The following is a 20,416-nucleotide window of genomic DNA, read 5'->3' as shown; positions in this document are numbered from 1 at the left end:
TGTTTGCAATTTGGTCTCTGGTTCCTCTGCCTCTTCTAAATCCAGCTTGCACTTCTGGGAGTTCTCGGTCCACATACTGCTTGAGCCTTCCTTGTAGAATTTTAAGCATAACCTTGCTAGCATGTGAAATGAGTGAAATTGTGCGGTAGTTGGAGCATTCTTTGGCACTGCCTTTCTTTGGGATTGGAATGTAGACTGATCTTCTCCAATCCTCTGGCCACTGCTGAGTTTTCCAAACTTGCTGGCATATTGAGTGTAGCACCTTAACAGCATCATCTTTTAAAATTTTAAACAGTTCAGCTGGAATACCATCACTTCCACTGGCCTTGTTATTTGCAGTGCTTTCTAAGGCCCATTTGACTTCACTCTCCAGGATGTCTGGCTCAAGGTCAGCAACCACACTACCTGGGGTGTATGAGACATCCATATCTTTCTGGTATAATTCCTCTGTGTATTCTTGCCACCTCTTCTTGATGTCTTCTGCTTCAGTTAGATCTTTACCACTTTTGTCCTTTATTATGGTAATCTTTGTACGAAATGTTCCTTTCATATTTCCAATTTTCTTGAACAGATCTCTGGTTCTTCCCATTCTGTTGCTTTCCTCTATTTCTTTGCATTGCTGGTTTAAGAAGGCCTTCTTGTCTCTCCTTGCTGTTCTTTGGAAATCTGCATTCAATTTCCTGTATCTTTCACTATCTCCCTCGCATTTTGCTTGCCTTCTCTCCTCCGCTATTTGTAAGGCCTCGTTGGACAGCCACTTTGCTTTCTTGCATTTCTTTTTCATTGGGATGTTTTTAGTTGCTGCCTCCTGTATAATGTTGCGAGCCTCCATCCATAGTTCTTCAGGCACTCTGTCCAGCAAATCTAAATCCTTAAACCTGTTCCTCACTTCCACTGTGTATTCATAAGGGATTTGGTTTAGATTGTATCTTACCTGTCCAGTGGTTTTTCCTACTTTCTTCAGTTTAAGCTTGAATTTTGCTATAAGGAGCTGATGATCTGAGCCACAGTCAGCTCCAGGTCTTGTTTTTGCTGACTGTATAGAGCTTCTCCATCTTTGGCTGCAGAGAATATAATCAATCTGATTTCGATGTTGCCCATCTGGGGATGTCCATGTGTAGAGTCGTCTCTTGTGTTGTTGGAAAAGCGTGTTTGTGATGACCAGCTTGTTCTCTTGACAGAACTCTATTAGCCTTTGCCCTGCTTCGTTTTGATCTCCAAGGCCAAACTTGCCAGTTGTTCCTTTTATCTCTTGATTCCCTACTTTAGCATTCCAATCCCCTATAATGAGCAGAACATCCTTCTTTGGTGTCACTTCGATAAGGTTTTGTAAGTCTTCATAGAACTGGTCAATTTCAGTTTCTTCAGCACCAGTAGTTGGTGCATAAACTTGGATTACTGTGATGTTAAAAGGTCTGCCTTGGATTCGTATCGAGATCATTCTATCATTTTTGAGACTGCATCCCAGTACAGCTTTCGCCACTCTTTTGTTGACTATGAGGGCCACTCCATTTCTCTTACGGGTTTCTTGCCCACAGTAGTAGATATGGTAGTCATCCGAACTGAATTCGCCCATTCCCGTCCATTTTAGCTCACTGATGCCCAGGATGTCAATATTTATTCTTGCCATCTCATTTTTGACCACATCCAACTTACCCAGGTTCATGGTTCTTACATTCCAGGTTCCTATGCAATATTTTTCTTTACAGCATTGGACTTTCCTTTCGCTTCCATGCATATCCACAACTGAGCGTCCTTTCGGCTTTGGCCCAGCCGCTTCATCAGCTCTGGATCTACTTGTACTTGTCCTCCGCTCTTCCCCAGTAGCATGTTGGACACCTTCCGACCTGAGGGGCTCATCTTCCAGTGTCATAACTTTTATATGCCTGTTGTCTTTGTCCATGGAGTTTTCTTGGCAGGGATACTGGAGTGGCTTGCCGATTCCTACTCCAGGTGGATCACGTTTGGTCAAAACTCTCCACTATGACCTGTTCATCTTGTGTGCCCTGCTCGGCGTAGTTCATAGCTTCCCTGAGTTCTTCAAGCCCCTTCGCCACGGCAAGGCAGTGATCCATGAAGGGGATGCTCAGATTAGGGAGGTCTTTAAGTTGGATAAAAAAACAGGCTTCCAGGTGGAAAAATCGAAACTAGAAACAGAACTGCTAGAACCTAAGACTAAGGTACTTTCAAAAATGTACAACTTGCTGTTAAGATGGAACACTCAAGATGAAACGGTTAAATCAGCTATGATAAAATGGGCACAGGACATTGGGTACAATATTATGTTTGCTGACTGGGAAAGGTTATGGACCACCGGTGTGAGGTTCACGGCATGTAGTGCCTTGAAAGAAAATATTATGAAAATGATATATAGGTGGTACATGACCCCAGTCAAGCTTGCAAAAATATATCATTTGCCAGACAATAGGTGTTGGAAATGTAGAGAAACTGAAGGAACATTCTTTCACCTTTGGTGGACGTGCCCAAGGGTTAAGGCTTTCTGGGAAATGATCTATAACGAGTTGAAAAAGGTATTTAAGTATACCTTCCCTAAGAAACCAGAGGCCTTCCTTTTGGGCATTGTTGGCCAGAGGGTGTTAAAGAAGGACCGAACTTTCTTTATGTATGCAACAACAGCAGCAAGAATACTTATCACAAAGCATTGGAAGACTCAAGATTTGCCCACTCTGGAAGAATGGCAGACGCAACTGATAGACTACATGGAATTGGCAGAAATGACTGGCAGAATCCGAGACCTGGGAGAAGAGATGGTGGAAGAGGACTGGAAAAAGTTCAAAGACTATTTCCAAAAATACTGCAAAGTGTACGAATGTTAAGAGATGCAGGATAGAAAACAACATGGCATCAGTAATTTAGTCAAAAGAAGTATGAGAATAAGTGAGGTTTAAGAATAAAGATGAAATTTGGATTAATATTATGTCTAAATTAAATATCTAAGTTTTTGATAAAAATATCTAAAGTTGGAGACATAATACCTGAAAATTACAAAATAAGAGTTGAAATAAGGTGATAAATTGCTGCTTATAATTTTATAATTGGGAACGCAGGAAAGGGAGATGTGAGGAAGTCCGAAAGGTTATGGAAATATGGTTTTTAGATATTTGATTTTGTTATATTTTTTCTATTCTGTGTTAACTTCTTTCTTTCTTTGTTTGTTCTATACTGGTGATGGTGTTTTATGTGTTTGGTGATTTACTGTTTAAAACCTTTAATAAATATCTTTTTTTTAAAAAATGAAGTGACGCATCGGACACCCCCAATGCGAATGCGGGTGGCCACACACTCTGAGGTCATCGCTTTTCACGTGGCCACACTGGCAGGGCCGCCTATCATATTGGGCATGAGCTGGTTGGCATTGCACGATCCGATGGTTACCTGGCACCAACGGTCCCTGACGTTCAGCTTGACGCACTGCATGGAGAACTGCCTAGCCCAAGGGCTAGATCGTCAAAGCGAGGGCAGGAGGGCAGCAGCATGCAGAGCGGGGACGAGCGAGATTCCGTCATGTTACAGGGATCTACAGGAGGTGTTCAGCAAGAAAGAGGCGGATGCGTTGCCACCCCATCGGCCGTATGACTGTCAGATCAACCTGGTACCGGGGGCCATGTTGCCGGTGGGGAAAACCTATTCCATGTCGGAGGGAGAGCTCAAGGACCTAAAAGAGTTTATTGAGAAAAACCTGAGAAGGGGTTTTATCAGGGAGTCCAAGGCTGCAGGCGGGAGTCCCGTGTTTTTCATCGACAAGAGATCGACGAAAGAGCGACGCCTAGTGGTGGACTTTAGAATTTTGAACAGCCAGACCGAACCGGTGGCCTTCCCGATGCCGAGAATCGACGACGTTTTGGCACGGGTGCGGAAGGGGAAGATTTTCACCAAACTGGATCTCCGAGGGGCTTACAACCTGTCAGGGAACTGCAGGCAGCGAGGGAGGAAAGAATTAGAGGATACAGGGAACAATCTCCACTGCTCAGTACTGAGTCCTCCTCAGAAGACAGAGAAGAGGATAGTGAGTCTGGGGAGGAAGGGGTGCTTCAGAGAGAGGGGGATCCACGTCACAGGGGAAAACAGAAGGGGCTGAGTCGTTGGCTCTGTTGGTCTCGAGGGAGAGGGAAAAGAGAAAGTAGTTAGAGCAACGCGTCTTGAGAGACGGGTCGATTTGTTTATTCTGCATGTAATCTTGTCAGAAGAAAATAAAGAAAGGAATTTATGGCTGGCTGCCGGGAGTGTTTTTCTGCTAAGTGCAGCAACGCATGCAGCTGGCAAGCTGACAGTTTGCTCTAACTCCACACACCCAGCTAATGAGCACTCGAGAGGAGAGTATCGGCAAGGAGAAAAGCAGGATGGAAGCTCGCCTTGCACAGCTGGAAAGAGAGAGGAATGATTTATTGGCTACATCACAGGAATTAAGAATTCGTTTGGAAGAAGCCAGGGCCAGATCTGAAGGAGCTTCTGGAGGGGGCTTACTGAACCGGTCTTTGATGCTGGTAAGCAAATTCAATGGGGACCCCAGATTATACACGGGCTTCAAACTTGACATGCAGTATGCCCTGGAACTACAAGGAGCTGCTTTTGCTGGGGATGCTGACAAGGTGGGGTACCTTATAGGCCATTTGACGGCGGCAGCGCGAGATTGGGTACGCCCACTGCTTGCTAGCCACAATGCTGTGCTCAGCGATCTCAAACAATTCTGGGAAGCCATGGACATTATGTTTTCATTTGGATCTGAGGAGGATGTGACTCAGCAGCAGCTATTGGACCTCCGGCAGGGGAACTCAACTGTGAGGGAGTACTGGTCCCAATTTGCGATGCTGGTCCACAAGCTTGATTGGAGCTTAGACTCTCAACCTGCGCAAGCTCTGTTTAAGGCCGGACTGAATTCTCAGGTGAAAAATGAGCTTGCCAGGGGCCCCCGACACCAGGACTTGAATTCCCTCGTTAAGGCTGCTCTGGCGGTGGGCAGCAGGCAGGAGCTGAGGCAGCTAGAGAAGGCTGAGAGCAAAGGCCGGCGTTTCCATGGTGATCGCATTCCTGGCATACCAAGTGAGGGAGAGCAAGGTCAATCTTGCTCGGAGCCGATGGAAATTGACTCTGCCCGCGCGCGGGAAGATTCAAAAGCTCAACGGCCAACTCACAAGGCGGCAGAAAACGGGCAGGCTGCCAAGAAATGCTTTATCTGCCAGAAACCAGGGCACTTTGCCAGAGTGTGTCCTGAACGCCGCAACTGGCAGGGAATGGTGGGGGCTTCCTCCCAGATGGGAGGGGGGGAGTCCAAAAGCAGGGAAACGCCAGTGCCTGGCTGGGAATGGGGTGGGGCAGCAGCCAGGCAGGAAGGAAACTGAACCAGAGCCCTGACCAGGACGTCCCCAACCAGGCATAATTGTGAGGGTATTGCTGGACCTCCCCAATGGAGAGGCTATGGAGGTCCATGCCCTGTTGGACTCAGGAGCGAGTGCCAATTTCTTCAGCAGGGACTTCGCTGCACAGCACCAATTGCATTTACTACCTTTGGACTTTCCGCTACAAGTGACCACCATTGATGGGCGGGAACTTTTGGGAGGGGAAGTGACCCATCAGACCCCCCCCCCCGATGAGAATGAGGATTTCAACGTATTCCGAAACGATTGCTTTCCATGTGGCCACACTGGCGGGCCCACCCATCATTTTGGGCATGAGTTGGTTGGCCTTGCACAATCCGGTGGTCTCCTGGCATCAGGGTAACCTGACGTTTGGATCGGTGCGTTGCTTGGAGAACTGTTTGGGAGTAAAGGAGCCGCGAGTTGATAGTGCCAGAGTGGCGGCTACCTGTGTGGAAGAGAAAAGCGGCATTCCTCCAGAATATATGGACTTGGCAGAGGTTTTCAGCGAAAGAGAGGCGGATACGCTGCCGCCGCACAGGCCTTACGATTGTCAGATCAACTTGATCCCGGGGGCCAAGTTACCGGCAGGCAAACTGTACTCTATGTCCGATCAGGAGATGGAGGACTTAAGAGCCTTTATAGACAAGAACTTAAGGAGAGGTTTCATTAGGGAGTCTAGGGCAGTAGGCGGAAGCCCCGTGTTCTTTGTGGACAAGAAGGCCACGTGAGAGAGGAGGCTGGTCGTAGACTTCAGGCGAATCAACGCCCAGACGCTCCCCATGGCCTTCCCAATGCCAAGAATTGATGACGTATTGGCAAGGGTGTGAAAGGGGAAAATTTTCACCAAACTGGATTTGAGAGGAGCCTACAATCTCATCAGGGTGCGAGAGGGGGACGAGTGGAAGACAACCATGTTCACACCACTAGGGGCATTCGAATATCTCGTTATGCCCTTCGGTTTACAGTGTGGTAGTCCGTGCTTCCAAGCCTTCATGCACCACGTGTTGGGACCTTTGCTCTACAAAAACTGCGCTGCATTTTTGGATGACATACTTATTTACTCTCCAGACGAAGAACAGCATGTTAAGGACGCGCGGGAAGTTCTAGCTAGGCTCAAGGAGCATCGCCTATGGGTGAAACTGGAGAAGTGTCAGTTTCACACGAGAGAGGTCGAGTTCCTGGGCTATAGGTTGTCGGACAGGGGTCTGGCAATGGACCCGGAGAAGGTCAAGGCGGTGGTGGAGTGGAAAAGCCCCAAAACGAGGAAGGATGTTCAGCGGTTCCTGGGCTTCAGTAACTTCTACCGGAAGTTCATCAAGAACTTCGCACGGCTGGCGACCCCCATAACGGATTGCCTCAGTGGCAAGAAGAAGTTTGAGTGGACGGATGGGGCGCAGAGGGCCTTTGAGAGTCTAAAGAGAGTCTTCGCCTCCGAGGAACAACTGCTGCATGTCAACCCTGAACTACCACTGTGGGTGGAGACAGATGCGTCTGATCGAGCAATTGGAGCGGTTCTCATGCAGCAAGATGGGGAGGGGGAGTGGCGTCCGTGTGCCTTTTTCCCCGGAAGCTCAATAAAACGGAAGTGAACTATAGTATCTATGATAAGGAATTGCTTGCTATTGTGTCTGCGTTCAAGCAATGGCGAAATTTTTGGATTGGAGTGAAGCATCAGATACAGGTGTGCACGGATCACAAGAATTTGGAGTACTGGCGGACGGCGAGAGTGATGTGCCAGAGGCAAATACGCTGGGCACAGTTCTTTGCCAACTTCAACTTCAGGATTCAGTACGTGAGCAGTACGTGAGCAGAACGTGAGGGCGGACGCTTTATCCCGTAAACCCGAGTATTTGGCAGAGGAAGGACCGCCGACAGCCCGGTTCATGTTCCCCGAGCAGAGGTGGGCTTGCGGGGCAACATTGGTGAAGGACGGCGAACTGCTATGCTTGATGCGGGACGATGCTTTTGCCAGAGGAAAGTTGGATGAACTTGGGCAAGGGAGAGGGGCTGAGGGAGGTTTCGAGGAAAAAGGGGGGCTACTGTTTTATCGAGGGGCTTTGTATGTACCAGGGGACGCTCTCCGGGCCCGAATCCTCCGACAACTGCATGACAGCTCGACGACGGGACACTTTGGGCAACATAAGACCATGTTGTTGGTCACCAGGGAATTTTGGTGGCCTAAGGTGCGGGAAGATGTGAAGGAATATGTGCGAGGGTGCGAGACCTGTCAGAGAGCCAAAGGGGAGAGGGCAACTCTGGCAGGGTTATTAGAGCCTCTGCCAACACCAGGGAGGCTATGGGAGGTGGTATCAGTAGACTTCATCACTGACCTGCCCCGGTCCAGGGGGAAAATGGCGGTGTTGGTGGTGGTGGATCTACTCACCAAAATGTGCCATTTTGTGGCGTGTTCTCATGCGGTAACTGCGGAGGAGACAGCCAAATTGTTTGTGGAGCACGTGTTTAAGTTGCATTGGGTCCCTTCGAGGGTCATTTTGGATAGGGGGACACAATTTACCTCAAGGTTCTGGCGCAAACTCATGAGTTTGTTGCAAGTGGAGGTAAGTTTCACCACCGCCAGACATCCCGAAAGCAATGGGCAGGCTGAAAGGGTCAATGCAGTATTACAGCAGTACCTGCGTTGCTATGTGGGGGAGAGGCAGAACGATTGGGTGGACAAATTAGCGCTGGCGGAGTTTGCATACAACAACTCCGAGAATGTGTCCACAGGGATGACTCCGTTTTTTGCAAATCACGGGAACCATCCTAGGGCTTTCCCGGGGAGGGGGGAGGAATCGTGGAGTGTGCCAGCCGCTGAACCGTTCGCGGAGGAAATGGAAGCAATTCAACAACAACTGAAGTTGAACTTGGAAAGGGCCAAGGAGGTATACAAGAGGCAAGCAGACAAGCATCGGAGGGAAGGGGAAACCCTCCGGGTGGGGGATAAGGTGTGGTTGTCAACGCAAGGTTTGCCTTGGAAAGGGGGCTGTAAGAAACTCAAACCCAGGAGGGTGGGTCCCTTTGAAATCATACAGCAAGTCAACCCGGTGGCCTTTAGGTTGAGGCTGCCAGAGAGCATGAAAATTCATCCCGTGTTCCACCGGTCGCTATTGTCGGCTTACCGGCCGGGCAGAAGGGAAGGGGAGGTGCCACTGCCAGAAGTCGAGGAAAGGGAGCGGGGACACCAGGTAGAGGAAATTTTGGACTCGCATTGGAAGGGTAATCAGCTGGAGTATCTTGTAGCTTGGGAGGGGGCTCCCAGTTCGGACAACACGTGGGTGCCGTCAGATTGGGTCACTGAGGAGGGTTTAGTGGAGGACTTCCACGAGCTATTTCCCCATAAGCCACAACCCGCAGGGAGGTTCTCTGAGCGGGCGTTTGGGCCGACGGACGATGAAGAGGATTTTGAAGGGTTCTCAACCTCGGACCAAGAGGAAACACAGTGGTGGGGAAGAGTGAGTGAAGAGCGTCCGGGTCCATCAGGTGTTAGAGGTTGGGGTAACGTTTTTGATGATACCAAAGAGGAGGAGGAGGAGGAGATTTTCCTAGGATTTACCCCCAAGAAGCATGTGGAGAATGCATCGGGGGAGGCTTCTTCTCAGGAAAGGGAGGTGAGAGGGGCCTTTGAGGAGGGGGTGGATGTCAGGGAACTGCAGGCAGCGAGGGAGGAAAGAATTAGAGGATACAGGGAACAATCTCCACTGCTCAGTACTGAGTCCTCCTCAGAAGACAGAGAAGAGGATAGTGAGTCTGGGGAGGAAGGGGTGCTTCAGAGAGAGGGGGATCCACGTCACAGGGGAAAACAGAAGGGGCTGAGCCGTTGGCTCTGTTGGTCTCAAGGGAGAGGGAAAAGAGAAAGTAGTTAGAGCAACGCGTTATGAGAGACGGGTCGCTTTGTTTATTCTGCATGTAATCTTGTCAGAAGAAAATAAAGAAAGGGATTTATGGCTGGCTGCCGGGAGTGTTTTTCTGCTAAGTGCAGCAATGCATGCAGCTGGCAAGCTGACACAACCTTATCAGAGTACGAGAAGGCGATGAGTGGAAGACCTCCATGTTCACCCCGATGGGGGCGTTTGAGTATTTAGTCATGCCCTTCGGTTTGCAGTGCGGAAGTCACTGTTTCCAAGCCTTCATGCACCACGTGTTAGGACCCTTGCTCTACAAAAACTGCGTCTGCTTTTTAGATGATCTTCTTGTGTTTTCGGGAGACGAACAACTGCACGTGAAGGATGTATGTCAGGTCCTGAGCAAACTCAAGGAGAACCGCTTGTGGGTCAAGCTGGAGAAGTGTCAGTTCCACGCAAAGCAAGTCGAATTCCTGGGGTACCGGCTGTCGGACCAGGGGTTGGCTATGGACCCGGGAAAGGTGAAGGCAGTGGTGGAATGGGAGAGTCCCAAAACCAGGAAAGATGTTCAGCGTCTCCTGGGTTTCAGCAATTTCTACAGGAAAATCATAAAGAATTTTGCAGAATTGACGGCGCCAATCACGGACTGTCTCAGTGTTAAGAAGAAGTTTCAGTGGACGCAGGCAGCCCAAGAGGGGTTTGAGAAACTAAAGAGGGCTTTCGCTTCAGAGGAGCAACTGATCCACGTTGACCCGGCTCAACCACTACGGGTGGAAACAGATGCGTCGGATCGGGCGATAGGGGCGGTGCTCCTGCAGCCAGATCGAAAAGGGGAATGGCGTCCGTGTGCCTTCTTTTCGCGGAAGCTCAACAAATCAGAGCAGAACTACACCATCTACGATAACGAATTGCTTTCGATCGTGGCTGCTTTTAAACAATGGCGGCACTTCCTGGTTGGGGCAAAGCACCAAATTTGGGTGTGCACTGACCACAAAAACTTGGAGTATTGGTGTACTCTGGGTGTTGTGCCAGAGACAGATAAGATGGGCAGAGTTCTTTGCCAACTTCAACTTCAAGATCCAATACGTGCCGGGAGAGCAGAATGCGAGGGCGGATGCGCTCTCCTGGAAACCCGAGTATATGATGGGGGAAGGGCCACCTGTAGCAAGACTGATGTTCCCGAAGAGCAAATGGTTGTGCGGGGGAACGTTGGTCAAGGACGACGAACTGATGCAAATGCTCAGAGACGATGCCTTTGCCAGACAAAAGATGGGAGAGTTAAGAGAAAGAGGGGGTGCCGAGGGTGGTTTTGAGGTGAAAGGGGGGTTACTGTACCACAAAGGGGCCTTGTATGTTCCAGGAGAAGACCTTCAGGGCCGAATCCTCAAGCAACTCCATGACAGTTGTACGGCGGGGCATTTTGGACAGCATAAGACCATGCTACTGGTCACGAGGGAATTTTGGTGGCCAAGGGTGAGAGAGGATGTAAAGGAATATGTGCGAGGATGTGACACATGTCAGAGGGCCAAAGGGGAAAGGGCGGCACCAGCGGGGTTGCTGGAACCATTGCCCACACCTGGGAAGCCGTGGGAGGTGGTGGGTATAGATTTTATCACTGATCTGCCCAGATGTAAGGGGAAGACAGCGGTCATGGTGGTGGTTGATCACTTGACCAAAATGTGCCATTTCGTGCCCTGTTTGCACGCCGTAACTGCGGAGGAAACAGCTAGGCTCAATTTACCTCACGATTTTGGCGCAAGCTCATGGGGCTGCTCCAGGTGGAAGTGAGCTTTACAACGGCGAGACACCCCGAGACCAATGGGCAAGCGGAGAGGGCGAATGCTGTTTTACAACAGTATTTGAGGTGTTATGTAAGTCAGAAGCAGAACGATTGGGTGGACAAACTAGCCCTAGCAGAGTTTGTTTACAACAACGCGGAGAATGTATCCACAGGGATGACACCGTTCTTTGCCAATCATGGGCTTCATCCAAGGGCCTTCCTCGGGTTTCCAGAAATAGCTTGCCACATTCCAGAGCTCATGCACACTCTATCAGCAGATAATGCACAGCAAAAGTCGCACTCAGGAGAGCATTATTTACAAATTTTATTCAGCGTTGATCAGAACAAAAAAACATGACTGCCTGCTTCAGTGTCTCCAGACACACAGAGAGTGAGAAACGAAAGCAACAGAAAACATAAACATCCTGTGAACAGGAAATGTGCAGACTCTGTGACTCACAAAGCCTGCTCCCTTTTAAGGTGGAACGGAAATATCCTAACATCCTCCCCCTTTCCGTGTAACCTGTAGTACCTGTGGTTCAACCCAACTGCAACCTTTGTACATAAACCTTAAGTTGTTCTCTGTTAACAACCTTAGACAACAGATCAGCAGGAATTTCATTTCCTGCCATGTAGGACACCTGAATGAGTCCTTTCTCAATACACTCTCTTGCACGATGTAGCTTAATCTGCAAGTACTTGGTCCTTTGCTTGCAAAGCCAAACAAGATCTATTGTCTTGATACACTTTTAAAGGACATTTCACAGAAACTCCGATGTCCTTAAACAGTTGCATCAACCATTCACAATCCATGAGTGAAAATGACAGAGCATTGAGTTCTGCCTCACAGGAACTTAGGCTCACTGTCGTCTGCTTTTTTTGCACAACCAGTCAAACAGGCAGTGGTTGTACATGTAGCATACACCATCCGTGGTGTCACTTCCAAAACTTGCATCTGCAAAGATTTCAAGACCTCCAGTCTTCTGACTGGTGAACCTCAGCCTGTAGTGCAAAGTCCCTTTCAAATAGCGGGCTATGCGCTTCAGAGCTTTCCAATCCTGAACAGTAGGATTATTCGCATGTCTGCTAAGCAGGTTAGTGCTTACAGCTATGTCAGGTCTTGAGCATCTAGCAATGAAATTCAACTTGCCTAGAATGCATCTGTACAGCGTAGTGTCAGAAAACGCTTCAGCAGTACTGTCTACCTGGTAACCTGTCACCATCGGTGTGTCTGCTGGGTTTGCATCAACCAAATTCAACCTGGTTAATACATCAGCAATTTTCTGTGTTTGGTGTACCAGAAAATTACCTGCTTGGTCCCTCTCCACCTGCAGAGAAAGATAGTTGGATACCTCACCAAGATCCTTCATGTCAAAGTGCTCCTTCAGCTGAGCTAGGGTGCTTTGGTAGAAAGCCTGATTCTTCCAAAACATCAGAAGATCATCAACAAAACATAAACAATACAGTTTGTTTTGCCCCTCCTCCTTGACAAACACACACGGATCAGCTTTGCCCTGGTGAAAACCTAGAGAAAGCAATGTCTCAGTGAGTTTTGTGTTCCAACACCTGGTACTCTGCTTGAGACCATATAAGGATCTCCGCAGTTTACAGACCATTCCCTTCTGTATCTGCATTCCATCAGGTGGAAGCATAAACAGCTCCTCCCCCAAAATCCTGTACATAAAAGCTGTATTAATGTCATGATGGCAAACATGCAGTTTCTCCTCCGCAGCAATCTTGAGCATCAGCCGAATGCTCTCATATTTGATGGTGGGTGAGTAGGTCTCGTGGTAATCCTGTCCTGGTACCTGTGAAAAACCTCTGGCAACCAATCTGGCTTTGTGTCTGACAACCTTGCCATTCTGGTCTGTCTTGGCCTTGAAGAGCCATTTGCTGCCTACCAGTCTCATTCCTGGGACTACCGGTACCAGCTCCCAAGTTTGGTTCCTGTTCAAGGAATCAACTTCAGCCTTCATGGCATTTAGCCAAGGCTCAGCATCTTTAGAGGTTAACTCCTGAACCTCTTTGAAGCTTGAAGGTTCCCATACCTTCTCTGAGCTACTAAGAACAGCAGTTGCTGTCTTAGCAAACTCATCAGCAAATCTTTTTGGAGGTCTGCCCTTTGTGGCTCTTTCAGATCTGTGTACTAGACGCAAGTCTTCTGGACTCATCTCCTCTTTCTTAGGAGAAAAGTGACCAATAGTGAACAGTGGTTCTTCCAGTTCATTGTCAGACGCATCAGATGGTCTGACTGAGACCTTTGCGCTCTTGTAGTCTGCTGTGTCATCACTGTCACTGACATCAGCAGCAGCGCTGCCCACTGAGCTGGAATCCGAACTCTGATCATCATCATCATCATCATCATCCTCAGCTTCCTCAGCATCATCTGCTTTTTTCACATCACCTTCATCTTCCTCTGGGTCACTCTGGAAAATTCCCACATTTTCCCCCCACTTAGGATTGTACTCAACACTTTTTGTGAACTTAATGGACTTAGAGTCAGTCATCCACACCCTGTATGCACCTTTTTCGTACCCCATGAACAAACCATGTGCCCCACGCTTCCCAAGCTTGTTGCTCTGTGGGGTGTGTACCCACATGTCAGAACCAAAGATTCTCATGTGCTTGATGTTGGATTTCTTACCAAACATCTTCTCATAGGGGGTACAACCAATAGGTGATGACAATCTGCGATTATAAGTGTAAACAAAATTTGACAGAGCTTCCCCCCAATACTTATCAGGGAGATTGGCATCATGCAACAAGGTTTTCATTCCTTGCAGCAACGTTTGATTTGCTCGCTCCGCAAGCCCATTCATCCATGGCGATCTAGGCGTTGACAAGTCATGCTGGATTCCCTTCTCAGTCAGGAAAGCTTCAAACTGCTGAGAAGTGAACTCCCCGCCCCGATCAGTAAAGAGACAGCCGATACGTTTACCGTGAACATTCTCCAACCAAGCACAGAATGCCTTGAACCTAGGAAATGCTTGCGATTTCTGCTCGAGCATAAACACATGAATGTACCTGGAAAAAGAATCAATTAGAACCTTGAAGTACCTTGCTCCACCCAAAGAGGGCGCAAGTGGACCAACCAGGTTTGCGTGCACTAGCTGGTAGGGTTTGGAAGCCTGCCTGCTAGACTCCTTGCCTTTTGGAGCAACCTTCACCTTGTTCTCTGCACAAGATACACATTTCATGTGAAACTTACAGGGTTTGATGTTCACACCCTCAACCATCTCTGGCATCTTGGCCAGTGCCTTCCAAGAGAGGTGACAAAACCTTCTTTGTGCATCATGAATGCATCCTGCATGAAGAACTTTGTTAGTTTGTGCAACACAACAAGAATCAGCATTAGACACAGCAACAGCACCATTGTCATCATAAGTTATACAGAACAAACCATCTATAAACTTTGCATGCAAAATGTCCTCTTTGCCTTTCCTGATGACACAGACGCTCCTCTTGAAGGAAATCTCAAAGCCACGCCCAGTAAGCTGTGGGACACTGAGCAAGTTGTCTGCAGCGCCTGGAACATAAAGTACATCTTTGATGGTTGTGTGCAGACTCGCCAGTCTCACAGTCCCTTCTGCGATTCGCAACGTCTTTCCGTCAGCCAGGTGGATCTCACCATCTTGAGGTTTGAAGGAGATGAAGAGATGCCGGTCTTTTGAGACATGGCGGGTGCAACCAGAATCAATAACAAACCTGGCCTTGGCCTTTGGAGCAGCTTTTCTAGCAAGCAAAACCTTGTTTTTCACCGGCGTGGGCTTTTGCAGCTTGCCCCCCTGCTCCTGGCCATCAGACTTGCCTTTAGCCTTTGGTGAAGCTGTGCCAGCAAACAAAGCCTTGTTTTCCACTGGTGTGGGCTCTTCACCCCCCTTCTGCTTCGGGCCATCTGCAGGCATCTTGCTCTATTTACCTCTGCCCTTCCGGCCTCTGCAAAGGCGATGACCTTGGTTCTCACGAGAGACAGAGTTCTCAGCTGCTGACTCCTTGGCTCCCCCTGGAGGCTGGAATGCTGCCTGGGATGACATCACAGTCAGCTCCCCCTGCAGCTTGCAAACGGTGCCCTCGGCATCCCTGCATTCACCCACACTCTGGGAATCAGCCAGGACCCCCGATGCAGTCAAACTCTGGGCTGGGATGACTGGCAGATGGGCTATCTTCAAAGCATTCCACATCTTACGTGCAGTCGTGTTGCCAGCTAACGTTTTAATGTCCTCCAGAGAGACGGACAAGACTATTACGCCCATGGCCCTCGAATTCTGGGCTCTCCATCTATCTGTCAGAGGAACTGGAGGGGCTTCAGACACAGTATGCCACACTCCAAACTGACGCAGCAAACACCCACACCACACAGCCCAGGTCTCATAATTGTGTCGATTTAACTTTGGGCACTCAGCAGCTTCAGCAGCTTCAGAAGCATGGAAAAACTCCATTCCAGCTTTTCACTTGAGCCGTGAGCCCTATTCACTTCATAGGCTCCTTATCTCAGCAGCCATAAATCACGAAGCTTGCTTGGCGCAGCTCCCAGACCAATTAGGCCAGCCGGACATCAAAGAGACTCTGCCGCGGCAACGAAAAGCCTCACTTTCGCTTTTCCTCCACATACCTCTCAGCAGTCCGTCGCAGTCTTACTCTCCTGTAAGTGCCGTGAATCTGGGCCCGAAACCTGTTGTTGGGATACTGCCAGGGAGACAAAGTCCATCATGGTCCCCAAGCCGGCTGCCGGACGATCCATCGATACAGTATCAGCAACTAGCAACACGAGTTTCCAGAAATAACTTGCCACATTCCAGAGCTCATGCACACTCTATCAGCAGATAATGCACAGCAAAAGTCATACTCAGGAGAGCATTATTTACAAATTTTATTCAGTGTTGATCAGAACAAAAAAACATGACTGCCTGCTTCAGTGTCTCCAGGCACACAGAGAGTGAGAAACGAAAGCAACAGAAAACATAAACATCCTGTGAACAGGAAATGCACAGACTCTGTGACTCACAAAGCCTGCTCCCTTTTAAGGTGGAACGGAAATATCCTAACAGATAGTATGTCTAACAATGAGCTGGTAGAGGAGTTCCACAATTTCTTCCCGGACAAACCAAAAGGCAAGGTGAGGTCCTTACAAGAGGTGTTGGAAACAACAGACGACGAAGAGGAATTCGAAGGTTTCCCAGCATCGGATGAGGAGGAGGAAGAAGACGAAGGCGTAGACTGGGGAACACCAGGACTTGGGGGTTGGAAGAGTGTGTTCGAAGAGACAGATGAGGAAGAGGGTAGTTTTGCGGGGTTATCCCCGACCACCTCTGAGGAAAGAGAAGTGGACGTAGTCGGGTCTCCTGAGCGGGAGGGGGCCTTTGAGGAGGGGGTGGATGTCAGGGAGAGGCAAACGGGAAAAGATGAAAGGACAGAAACCAGCAGTTATAGAGAGCCTAAAGAGATTATCAGCAGCTTGTCGTCTGACAGTCAGTCTGACGTAGAGGGGGAGGAGGATGAGCCTGGGACAAGTTGTGAAGAGAATCAGAACTTACAGGGTTAAACAGTTCTGAGTGACGTCTCACATTCTGAGGCGTGGTTATGTTCACATACGGGAGTGGTTTCTCTGTGTGTGAGTCTTCTTTCGTTTTTACCGAGAGGCGAAAGATGTGTGCTATTTCGCCGGGATGATTTAAGATGTTTTGTTACACGATTAAAGACTGTTGGAGATAAGCAACAAGCCTGCGTACAGTCTGATTTATTACACACACATTGCAACAGTTTTCTACCGCTGCGGAGACTCTGCTGAAGGACGCTGACAGTGAGCTACGCACAGGAGTCCAGTGTGGCGCAGCGAAAAAGTGCCGGACTCCATCATCAAGCCACACAAGTCATGCTGTACACAGAGGAAGTAAGGGGAGGAGTTTTCGCAGACTTGCATGCTGGGTGCGGAAAAGGAGGAAGTAACATTAGAGGGAGCAACTGCGCACAAGGGGAAGGAGGTTAATGGAAACGCTGAAGATGTACGTTTGAACTTTGTCAAATAAATCAATTGTTTGGAACTGGCTGGGAGCCCGGAGTCTTATCTATGGCCAGCTGGACAGCACTAAGCCTCTGACAATACCCAAAGTCTTTGGCCCATTGTATCATTACCGACTTAACCTCTTCATCTTTCGTATTCCATTCCAACAATATTTTATACATTTTTGACAAAATTTTACATTCATTGTTTATTATATCTGTTTGAAACTTTGACTCTTTTTCTCCATAACCACTTTCTTTTATATCTTTTTTAAACATTTTAAACCTGGAAATAATGCAACCAGTCATATACGTATTCTTTAACTTGTTCATATGGTTTTAGCTTCCATTTCCCCCCTTCTTTAATTACCATTTCACCATACGTAATCCAATTACCTCTCATATTAATTTTCTTTACACTCATAACTTCCAGCAGAGATGGCCAGTGTGGAACTCTTGGTTCCAATAGATTTTTGTACCTGTCCCATATTTCTATTAACGAATTCCTGAAGATGTGGTTCCCAAAACCTTTATGGATTTTCTTCTTGTCACACCATAAATATGCGTGCCATCCAAATCTGTTATCAAAACCTTCGAGATCTAATAATTCCTTATTTTCTAATTTTATCCATTCCTTTAACCAGCATAGGCATGCTGCTTCATAATATAATTACATATCTGGCAGAGTGAAGCCTCCTCTTTCTTTCACATCCGTTAATAACTTATATTTGATTTGATTTAATTAATTTGATTTGATTTAATTAATTTGATTTAATTAATTTTTATAATGAAATATTTTTAGATTGTGTAACTATTTTACTGTTTGATTATTTGATTGTTGTTAGCCGCCCTGAGCCCGGCTGGGGAGGGCGGGATATAAATAATAATAATAATAATAATAATAATAATAATAATAATAATAATAATAATAATAATAATAATAATAATAATTATTATATTTTATTCTTGGCTTCTTGCCCTGCCAAATATACGTTGAAATCACTCTTTGCCATTCTTTAAAGATCCCTACCCCCTTTATAATGGGGATAGTCTGAAATAAAAATAACATCCTTGGAAGCACGCTCATCTTTATCGTAGATATTCTGCCCCAAAAAGACAGTTTCATTCTACCCCACACCTCCAGATCATTCCTTATTTCCTTCCAAACCAGTATATAATTATTCTGAAACAGGTCAATGTTTTTAGGGCTTAACCAAATTCCCAGATATTTTATCATTTTCACCACCTCTATCTCTGTCTGTTGTTGCATTATTTCTATCCTACTTTGCTCCATATTTTTAGCAATTATTTTAGTCTTTTTCTTATTCAATCTAAATCCGGCCACATTTCCAAATTGTTCAATCTCCTCCAATACTTCTTTTACACTTTCCAATGGTTCTTCAATTGTTATTACCAGATCATCAGCAAAGGCTTTAACTTTATATTCATTCTGACCTACTGTCACCCCTTTTGTTGATTTATTTTGTCTAATCGCACTTAAAAAGACCTCCAGAACCGTTATAAATAACAATGGCGAGAGCGGACAACCCTGTCTTGTTCCTTTAGATATTTTTATATCTTCTGTAATTACATTATTGACTATCAGTTTAGCTCTCTGTTCTGTATATATTGCCTTAATTCCCTTGAAAAACTCTTTCCCCACATCCATATACTCTAGATTTTTCAGCATAAAATCCCATACTATGTTATCAAAGGCCTTTTCTGCATCCACAAACATTAATATCACTTGTTTCTCATTCCTGCCAGTCAGATATTCCAAAATATTAATTATATTCCTTATATTATCTTTCATTTGTCTGCCTGGCAGGAAACCTGCTTGGTCTTTATGGATGATTTTTATCAGTAACTTTTTCATTCTCTTCGCTAGAATCCCCGCAAATATTTCATAGTCCGTGTTCAATAATGAAATGGGCCTGTAGTTTTTAACTTAAGTCCGAATCTTGTTTTGGAATCAAGATAATAAATGCTTCTTTCCAAGTTTCTGCGATATCTCTTTCTTTTAAGATATTATTCTTAACTTCTTTCAATGGTATCATCAGCACATTTCTCATTTCTTTATAGTGTTGTTGTTGTTGTTTAGTCGTTCAGTCGTGTCCGACTCTTCATGACCCCATGGAGCAGAGCACGCCAGGCACTTCTGTCTTCCACTGTCTGGAAGTTTGGTCAGTCTCATGTTTGTAGCTTCGAGAACACTGTCCAACCATCTCGTCCTCTGTCGTCCCTTTCTCCTTGTGCCCTCCATCTTTCCCAACATCAGGGTCTTTTCCAGGGAGTCTCCTCTTCTCACGAGGTGGCCAAAGTATTGGAGCCTCAGCTTCACGATCTGTCCTTCCAGTGAGCACTCAGGGCTAATTTCCTTAAGAATGGATGCGTTTGATCTTCTTGCAGTCCATGGGACTCTCAATAGTCTCCTCCAGCACCATAATTCAAAAGCATCCATTCTTTGGTGATCAGCCTTCTTTATGGTCCAGCTCTCACTTCCATACATCACTACTGGGAAAACCATGGCTTTAACTATACGGACCTTTGTTGGCAAGGTGATGTCTCTGCTTTTTAAGATGCTGTCTAGGTTTGCCATCGCCTTTCTCCCAAGGAGCAGGTGTCTTTTAATTTTGTGACTGCTGTCACCATCTGCAGTGATCATGGAGCCCCAGAAAGTAAAATCTCTCACTGCCTCCATTTCTTCCCCTTCTATTTGCCAGGAGGTGATGGGCCCAGTGGCCATGATCTTCGGTTTTTTGATGTTGAGCTTCAGACCATATTTTGCGCTCTCTTCTTTCACCCTCATTAAAAGGTTCTTTAATTCCTCCTCACTTTCTGCCATCAAGGTTGTGTCATCTGCATATCTGAGGTTGTTGATATTTCTTCCGTCAATCTTAATTCCGGCTTGGGATTCATCCAGCCCAGCCTTTCGCATGATGAATTCTGCATATAAGTTAAATAAGCAGGGAGACAATATACAGCCTTGCCGTACTCCTTTCCCAATTTTGAACCAATCAGTTGTTCCATATCCAGTTCTAACTGTAGCTTCTTGTCCCACATAGAGATTTCTCAGGAGACAGATGAGGTGATCAGGCACTCCCATTTCTTTAAGAACTTGCCATAGTTTGCTGTGGTCGACACAGTCAAAGGCTTTTGCATAGTCAATGAAGCAAAAGTAGATGTCTTTCTGGAACTCTATAGCTTTCTCCATAATCCAGTGCATGTTTGCAATTTGGTCTCTGGTTCCTCTGCCCCTTCGAAATCCAGCTTGCACTTCTGGGAGTTCTTGGTCCATATACTGCTTGAGCCTTCATTGTAGAATTTTAAGCATAACCTTGCTAGCGTGTGAAATGAGTGCAATTGTGCGGTAGTTGGAGCATTCTTTGGCACTGCCGTTCTTTGGGATTAGGATG

The sequence above is a fragment of the Podarcis vaucheri genome (assembly GCF_965113315.1).
Source record: "Podarcis vaucheri genome assembly, chromosome: W".
NCBI lineage: Eukaryota > Metazoa > Chordata > Lepidosauria > Squamata > Lacertidae > Podarcis > Podarcis vaucheri.
This window is presented reverse-complemented; position numbering follows the sequence as displayed.